The sequence below is a fragment of the Ctenopharyngodon idella genome, chromosome 12, assembly GCF_019924925.1.
Source record: "Ctenopharyngodon idella isolate HZGC_01 chromosome 12, HZGC01, whole genome shotgun sequence".
NCBI lineage: Eukaryota > Metazoa > Chordata > Actinopteri > Cypriniformes > Xenocyprididae > Ctenopharyngodon > Ctenopharyngodon idella.
This window is the reverse complement of record NC_067231.1, coordinates 17,942,191-17,951,509: the sequence shown is the minus strand read 5'-3', so window position 1 is coordinate 17,951,509 and position 9,319 is coordinate 17,942,191. Positions and strand designations below refer to the sequence as shown.

Sequence of the window (9,319 nt, the reverse complement as noted above, 5' to 3'; positions counted from 1 at the left end):
CGGATTGAGCTGAGCTCGGACAGGACGCAAGACTGACTGCATCTGTGTGCGAGCAGTAAGGTGAGTAAGCACTCTTTAAACTTAATTAACAGTGCTCTCGAAATTGGATATATGTGCAAATCCGAAAATGTAAACATCCATACTGCATAAGTGTAACTTGAATTCCAGCAAGCTTGCATCCCAGATGTGTAATGTGATGGGAATATTGCTTAACATCAGCGCGTGCGGATGCGTCTCCCAGTCTTAAGTCAAGGATGCTCTGAGCTGGGACCATTCAAAAACATTATGTTACCTTTTTACAGACATATTTATCTCTAACGTTGCATTTGGCGTGGTCGTACTTGGCATCTTTAATCTGCAGAATGATTAGTTCAGACTGGCAGTGCACATGTAATACTTTATTTTACAGTTCTTTGCTTTTTAACCGCTTGTTCAGTGATGTTGAAGTTTTTTTATTGTCATTTTAAGCTTTCGCTGTGTCTTTAGAGGTGTGTTGATAGATCTCAAATTATTTTATCCTGCAGTTTTCATTGACTCACTGAAGTGGACAGCACATGGTCGATATTGATTTAGTTTTGTGGTTGGGTTTAAGTGATTAAAGAGACAGGTAATCTAAAAATGAAAATTCAGTAATCATTTACTCACCCTCATGTTGCTTCAAACCCATGTGACTTTCTTTCTTCTGTGGAACACTAAAGGAGACGTTAGGCAGAATGACAGCCTGTATGGAAAAAGATTCAACAAGAGTGCAATTCTGCCTAACATCTCCTTTTGTTTCCAAGGAATAAAAAAAGTCATACAGGTTTGGAACAACATGAGTAAATGATGAAAGAATTCTCCTTTTTGGGTGAACTATCCCTTTAAATTCATCTCATCCCTGCATAAGTGCAGTGGACCTATTAGACAGCATTTTTGGGCATCATAAGCATATGCAGTATTCAAGAGCACAAATTCAGCTGACTCAGAATACACCTATGATGTCCAAAAATGCTGCACGTGCCTGTTACTTTTGCGACAGCAGTGTCGGCCAGCACATGTTCCGTTGCAGAAGAACAAGTGCACAAGGTTTTCCATTCAGTTGCAACATTAGTTTTTTTTTTTTAATGCTGTCCTGGTTTAACTGCATAAGTCTTGTGAGATTATGAAATTCCAGTGAATGTTATTCTGTAAATGATCATTTCATGTAATTTAGTTTTGTAAATCCCTTCTCATCATAACATGCCCATTATCAGAGCACTTTTGGGTTCAGTGCAGGGTTGATTTCCTGTGATTTAGACGAAATGCAGAAAAAATTCCTTTGTCTTTTTGTGTGCATTGGTGTGATACATTTTGTAATGTTTCAGTTGGACACATGTTGCATGCATTATATGAGCTGTGAGATCAGCAGTGATGTCTGATTTCAGATTTAAAGCTGTTTTATTATGAGTGGACCGTAATTACTGTTACTATTTTGAGATTAATAAACTCCATTAATGCAGAATGACAATTCATTCATTTCCAGTGCCTTTCGATTCTGTTTGTTTACCAGTTACCCACTTTAAACTTGTGTAAATTTGTCAATGACGTCCATCCCTGAGAAGAGCTTCTCAGGCCCATTAGGGGGCCCCTGTGCTTTTGTGCACTACATGAGTGGCCCTCATGGGGGTCATCAGTCAACAGGCACTCCGCACTTCACAGAGAGAAGTGCGTGTGCGGCGCGTTGGTAAAAGCCTGGGAAAATGAAATGAGGGGCTCTCTGTGGCGGTGTAACCTTTCTGATTTCATCATGCGGCTCAGGTTGTAGTTCTTACACAACGTGATTGTAAAGCTGTTTTAAACCCCCTCTCTGAGAACGTCACTCTGAGCTTTTACAGCTGGGGGCGGGGGTTTGGAAAAGATTGGATTTTTATCAGCTTGTGCGATTATATTTCTTCTCTGAGGCTGAGTGGAAATGCTGGGTGGTGTTTGGCTTGGTTGTTAATGGGAGAAGTGTACAGGTTGGTCATAGAGACGCTTTGAGATTGTGCTCACGATTGTAATGCGTGTGCTTCTTGCTTCTGTTCAGAAGAGATCAGTAGAACTGTGCAGCACATTTAGACATTGATGCTGCTCTGCTGTACTCTTTTTGTTGTTAGGATGACAGAAAAAAGTTTTAAAAGTTTACGCGGGTTGTTTTTCATGTCCGCGACCCAAAATAACGTGATATTTAGCCCCTGGAATGCGAATTTTACCAGGGGAGCCCCGCCAAAAACACAAATTTTACCCCACGGAACGCGATTTTTACCAAGAGTAATTTTATTGCATTTCTTAACTGGTATGTTATATCAAAATTATTAATAATGTTTTTGTCGTTCTAGATTATGAAATATCTGCTGACAAAGCGCTGTTTATTTATGCATTTACACAAAACTGTACTCAAACTGCGATCGCTTGCGGAGATAATAAATATTGAATTTCCATAGAGTTGTGTTTACTTGGATGTTTATTAGCGAATTAATGGTTATGTAGTAAATGTTTATATAATTAGTGTTTTAAACAGGTGAATCTTGTTAAAAGTTACATGCGGTGGCCGTGCTGGAGCATTTCCTGAGCATCAACCCGCTGAGTGAACAGCAAAATGCAGACGACTTCACGAGACTAATGATGTGCATAGACAACAGAGAGAGAATTAAATTTAGCGCTTTTATTTCCAACATGTGCTCATTCATGGCTGTATTATTTGATTCATGCAAAGTTACATCTTTATTGGGACAGGACTTGACGGATTATCTTACATGACTCCGTGAGCTTGTCTCTATTTCTTAGAGGCAAGCTGCATAAACTAGCTACATTTCAGGCATTTATGTAACACATCTAATTTGTGCATTAATGGCTGTTATGTTAAATAAAGTTTACTAATTACAGCAAAGCAGGTAAGTATATTTTACCTGTGCACGCTGTTGTCTTGTATCCCCTCAGATGCACTGTAATAGCGATCCTGCGCGCAATTATCAAAACACCCACAAGATGGCGGCGTGAATATTGGTAAATCCGATATTACAAAACCGATATCCGATTATGGTAAAATGCTTAAATATCGGGGGAAATATCGGTAAACGACATATCGGTTGATCTCTAATTGCCAGTATGGCCAATACTGAGCTGACGTAAACACTGAAACAAAATAACTTTGCAGTGTGACAGGGGACAGACGAATTTGTTGAATAAAGTCGTTATTTTTGTTTTGTTTTTGCGCACAAAAAATATTCTCGTCGCTTCATAATATTAAGGTTGAACCACCTTAGTCACGTCACCGGTTTTAACAATGTCTTTAGTACCTTTCTGGACCTCAAAAGGTGCAATGTCGTTGCTGCCTATATGTGGATCAGATATCGGATTTCATCAAAAATATCTTAATTTGTATTCCGAAGAGAAACAAAGGTTTTGGGACGACGTGAGGGTAAGTACTTAATGACAGAAATTTCATTTTTGGTTGAACTAACCCTTTAATATTATGATAAAAAAATTATATTAATATTATATAATAAAATTACTTATTATATAAACACTTTAAAAAATATTACTGAACAAGTAAACTGAATGTGTGGTGCTACTTGTGAATGCATCTTTAATGAAGTTTAGTCTGATTTTTATTGCTTTTATTTTTAGTTGGGACACAGTGATTAACAAGAAAATTAAAAAATGGAAATTCATGTCAAGAATGTTATCAGCCTCTGACATAATAGTTTGTAAATGAGTCTGTAGTGGATGTAATTACTTTCAGGAGATGCTCATGTTGAATGCGTCATCTTTCGCATTTCCCCAGGCAGTTGTAACAAAACACAATTTATATGCATGCCATTTTCATACCCTTCTTTCATATGGCATATACTCAGTGTCAAAGTGAGAAAAACAGCACTAAATCTAGACAGGGCTGGAGATGAGATAGTGAAAGTGAGGTGATGACACAGTGTCTTGAGTGCTCTATCTTTCTGTTTTATTTTTCCACTGCTTGTCCTTGACACCTTGCATTCTCTCTACCCTTGTCTACTAATGACACATTGTTGCTTGAAATGTTGGGATGTCAATGCACTAAACTGCTGCAAAAATAGTGCTGGGTACTGTCAATGTGTTAAGAAAATATTTTATAGGTCGGACTTTTAAGGAAGTTTGTTCAAATATTACATTTGCTTTAATGGCCCAAAAGTTAATTTGGATGTTCATTGTAAAAATGTTCAATGCTGGAAAAACCCTGCATATGGACATGTTAAAAATGAGGAAGAGGCCATCAGTCACTGTGAATATTACATGACATTTTCCATTACGTTACGTATAGTCATTACTTTGATACTGCATTAAAAATATGTTGAAGTTGAAATGCTACTTTTCAAAAATTCATTAATTTAAATACATTTTCAGCCAGTGATGGCATTATATAACTACATAGGGTATGTCCTTATAGTGGTATTTATGGCCAAATAGCATGAGGCAGTTCAGGGGAGAGTTTTAATACATTGTTAAAAGGGGCTGTTTCAGAAACAATGGGAGCCACCTCTGCACAAGACATGTAATTGAACCACTGTCAGCGAGAGCTAAATTACTTTGGTTATATTCATGAAGTAATAATGGTGTTCTCATAGTTTGTCTTGACATGCTCGCATTGCAGAGAAGTTTGAGAGCGTTGAAGACAGCGGGGAGAATGAACTTGGGTCTTCCCCATTGTCGGCTATGTCTATTTGGAGCTACACCTAACCCACTTACTGGGAAACCACATTCTGCCTCCTATATTAAGTTTTGAAGGAGAGAGTGAGATAGAAAGGAGAGAAAGTCAGAGAGAGAGAATGAGAGAAAGGGACAAGATGAGTACTCTCACACAGAGCTGTGTTGTGTAAGATGTGTCCTCATCTCTTTCCTGTTGAGCCTGGGGTAGATCATGTTTTTACCACAGCATTCTGGCTTGTGCTTTGGTTTGTGGTTCACTACAGGACACCAGAGATGGTGTGACTTGACTGTATGTGGTTTGGATGCTAACCATAAGCCCCAGGAGCTTTAGCCATTTGTATCTACTAGGGGATATAAATGAATTTCTGTCTACTTTGCTGATTGGAGTTTATCTCTACGCTTTGTCAGTTCCAAATTTTACAGACAGCTTTATCAGTACCGATTTGTTTATTTTATTTAATTTTTTCGAAAAAGTGGAGTAAATGTTATAATTTTTTTTTTTTTTTTTTTCCATTTCGGAAAGTTTGTGTAGAGGTGAATTCAGGTTGATTGGGACACATTTTTTCCAATTCATCTCAATGGCAAAAAGTGCCCCATTCACCCTGAATTCACCCTACATCTCATTGAGTTGCATTATGCATGTATTCGTTTAGAAGTATATATATACATCAATATACGAATATATCAGTACCATATTGGTTATCAGCTGATATTAGAGTTTTTTGGTAACACTTTACAATAAGGTTTCACTTGTTAACAATAGTTAATAACAGAATTTATTAATCTTCGTTAATGTTCATTCCAACATTTACTAATAGGCTACGTTTTTAAAATCAAAAGTTTTATCTTTTAACATTAGTTAATAATGCATTGTGAACTAACATGTGCAAACAATGAAAAACTGTAGTTTTAGCTAATGTTAACGAGGATTAGTAAATACTTAAAAAATATATTGCTCATTGTAAGTTTATGTTAGCTAACACTGTCAATGAATGACATTATTGTAAAATGTTGCCTATTTTTTTTTTTTAAAGCTGCAGTCCGTAAGTTTTGCCTCTTTGTCGCCATCTCTGTTTGAAACCTGCAGTTGCAGTTATTTGCAGAATTTTAATGTTTACGTGGGTTGTGCATCATCACGGCTCCTCAGCTTGGATGAATCTAATGTTTGCTGTCAGTCACCGCACCGGTGTGGATACTGTACTTCAGAATCACGGATTCGTTCACTGATGATTGTCATTTGGATCTTTGGATTACAATGCGCCATCAAAATGCTAAGTATAATTATTGCAGCTGCTGTGAGAAAAGGCTATAAATGATCCGCCGCCTGCAGCATCCTCCACATGCCATATAGCCTACTAGCTGGGACTCGTTCTTTATGTAAACAGACGTGACGTTATGAAGCAAAGGTGAACGGCTGCATGCTTGAATTTCACGCACAAACCCACCAGTACCATCCGAATTAGGAAACATTATTACAAGCTTACCGTTGTGAATCGGGCTAAGGTAAGGAGATAGTTTTGAACACTGGCTGGTTATGTACTTGCTCAAAAATTGATTTTGGATCATTTTTAACCAAAACAAGTTACAGTTTAAATTCATGGTTAAGGTATTTTTACAGTGTAATTATACATGTAAAGGGTTAGTTCACCCAAAAATGAAATTTCTGTCATTAATTACTCACCCTCATGTTGTTCCAAACCCATAAGACCTTCGTTCATCTTCGGAACACAAATTAAGATTTTTGATGAAATCCAAGAAGTTTTTTTTTTTATCCCCCGTAGAAAGCAACATAATTGCCACATTCAAGGTGCAGAAAAGTAGTGAAGACATTGTTAAAATAGTGAACGTGACTACGGTGGTTCAACCTTAATATTATGAAGCGACGAGAATACTTTTTGTGCGCAAAAACAAAACAAAAATAATGACTTCATTCAACAATTTCATCTCTCCCCTGTCAGTCTCCTACGCTGTTTACGTTGCATAGACAGTGCAGGCTTCCGTGTACTACGTGTACTAAAAACAGGTGAAATAAGCTTGCAGAGATAAATATTCAATATAGGCCGATACTGATAAATAAAAGGCCGACTCAGTATTGGCTGACGCTGTTCATGTGAGCAGCACAACGCATGCGTGTGCTGCTGACGCAGGAGCCGGCCAATACTTAGTCGGCGTTTTATTTATATAAGCCTATATTGAATATTTATCTCTGCAAGCTTATTTCACCTGTTTTTACGTACATTTAGACAATTAGAAATAAGCCAAAAGTGCCCATTACCCAAAAGTGCACAGTAGACAAAACAACCGAAATAGCCATCCCTAGTATCCACTGCAGAGAGTCTTCATTTGTGGCTTCTTACTGCACCTGGTGTGATTCTCTGTGGAGCTGAGCAGAGATGCAGTGAGCTCAATGAGAGGTGATGTTGAATGTGTCATTCTGCTGGAGGTGTAGATGCCACCCGCTGAGACTGCCTTTCTAATGACTCTCTCTCACTATCACTGCGTTGACATGGTAACCTGTGTCACTTCAGGGGGTGCGACCTCCCCACTCAATCCATATTCTTTTTCCCATGAGCAGATGCTGCTGGCTTCAAGACACTCATGTTCTCTGCAGGTGAGGTATAGCCAAATTGGCTGCCGTCATCAGATCACAGCGCAATATATGATGTTGTACCAAAGTTCAGGGCAAGTTTCCTGTCTGATAATTGCAGACAGAACCATCACAAGGGCTATGCTGAGTGTGCGACCGCACAGGGCCTCATGCCAGAATAAAGTGACAGCTGACTTGATGTAAAGCCAATAAGTTCATGTTTTTGTCCTTCGAAAGACTAGAATAGCTAAAAGTAATAGCTGATAGTGAGACTGTGTATCATGATGCTGTATTATTCTGCTTGTTAAAGGGTCATGAAACCCTAAACCAGTCAGAGGTCACTCTTCCGCCGGAACTAGACTCGTGTATGGCCGTTGCCGGAAGCCAGTTATTATAGTTATAAAGTTTGAAAAATGGATATTTTCCTTACAAAAACGCATCGCTTTGCTTCAGAAGGCCTTTATTAACCCCCTGGAGCAGTGTGGATTACTTTTATGATGGATGGATGCACTTTTTTGGGCTTCAAAATCTCGAGCCCCATTCACTACCATTATAAAGCTTGGAAGAGCCAGGATATTTTTTAATATAACTCCGATTGTGTTCGTCTGAATGAAAATAATCATATACACCAAGGATGGCTTGAGGGTGAGTAAATCATGGGATCATTTTCATTTTTGGGGGAACTATCCCTTTAAGTTATGAAACTTGCAGGATGTTTTAATGATTCTTATATGTCAAAAGATCAAGGCAAATTTGATTTCTTATACCATGAACACTTTAATGATTGACAGCCGGTGAATAATGCCAAGTTTACACTACAGGATTTTAAGCCCGATTTGCAAGGATTTGCTATCGGGGGAAAATCAGCGGGTGATCGGCACTCGCCAATCTTTATGTGTGAACTACTCAACGACGAATCAAAGAGGCTCACGGACGTGTCGCCGACACCTCGCAGACGCCAGACAAATATCTAGCATGCTAAATATCTGGAGCTGTTGGCCGACTCGATATCCTGTGGTGTCACGTGTCGCGACGCAACAGCCAATGAAATATAGTACACTGATGTCTATGGAAGCAGCAATAAGAATCCATTCAAATATAATTTGCCGACGTTTATTCATATTGTGTAAGTAACTATAAAGCTCACTCAATCTATTGTTCTCCCAGTTCCCCAGCCACATGTATTTCGGGACAAATGGATGAATTCACATTATATATTAAGATCAAGTTTAGGTTTTTAAATGACAAAACACTCACTTGCACATATTTGAGAATCGGAATATCAGATAGTTGATGACATGGTGAGAAAAGCAATACATCTGTCATACAGTATGGCCAGCTATTTTATTTTTATGTTATGGCCAATAATCAATAAATGTCAGATTTTAAAAATGTATACTATTGTGCATAAATAAATGAAAAATATATTAACATCTAATATTAAGTTTAAAGATTCATTTGAATGAATATTGAAAAGAGCTTTTACATTCTGTACAGAATGAACTGACGTCATGTCCTTTTGCCTGAGATGAATTGTAATTCCCTCATGATAAAGCCTTATTAACCAACCCGGTTTGTCAGAATGAGCTAGCTCAGCGCATGACTCGTCAGTTTGATCAGGCATTCCTGAAGAAGATGAAGTCATTGGAGACTGAAGGATCACATGTTTTCCCTGCTGTGCATGTCACTGATGACATTATGTGTGAAGTTAATTGTCTTAATTTCTCTCCTTATGCAGTTATTAAGCAGAATCAGAGTGCAGTCAGCTTATTCGCCAGTCTTCTTTCTGCTACAGCGAGCATTTTATTAGAGCGTCTCTTTCTTTCTTCCTTCCTTTCCTTCGTATGCGCACTGGATGGTGGGCTCCCCTGTGAAGTCATTGAGGGTCAATGGTCATGTAACTGCTTCGGTCGGCAGCATCTCGCTAATGGGCAAAATACAGGAAGAGAGGAAAATTACACAGAGGGAGCATTTGCACTTTAATGAATTTTTTCTCATTCTGTGCATGTGTAGAGTATTGATTTTGTGCAGGTGGGATGTATGAACTCACAG

At 38.4% G+C, this 9,319-nt stretch overlaps 1 protein-coding gene across 1 annotated transcript in view; it reads left to right on the top strand.

Annotated features, from left to right (window-relative positions):
• usp54b (ubiquitin specific peptidase 54b) overlaps window positions 1–9,319 on the top strand; it is a 133,515-nt gene continuing 124,196 nt past the window's right edge. Inside the window, exon 1 of the mRNA XM_051914578.1 lies at window positions 1–60. The gene's annotated coding sequence lies outside the window, so the exon portion shown is untranslated. The remainder of the gene's footprint in view (window positions 61–9,319) is intronic.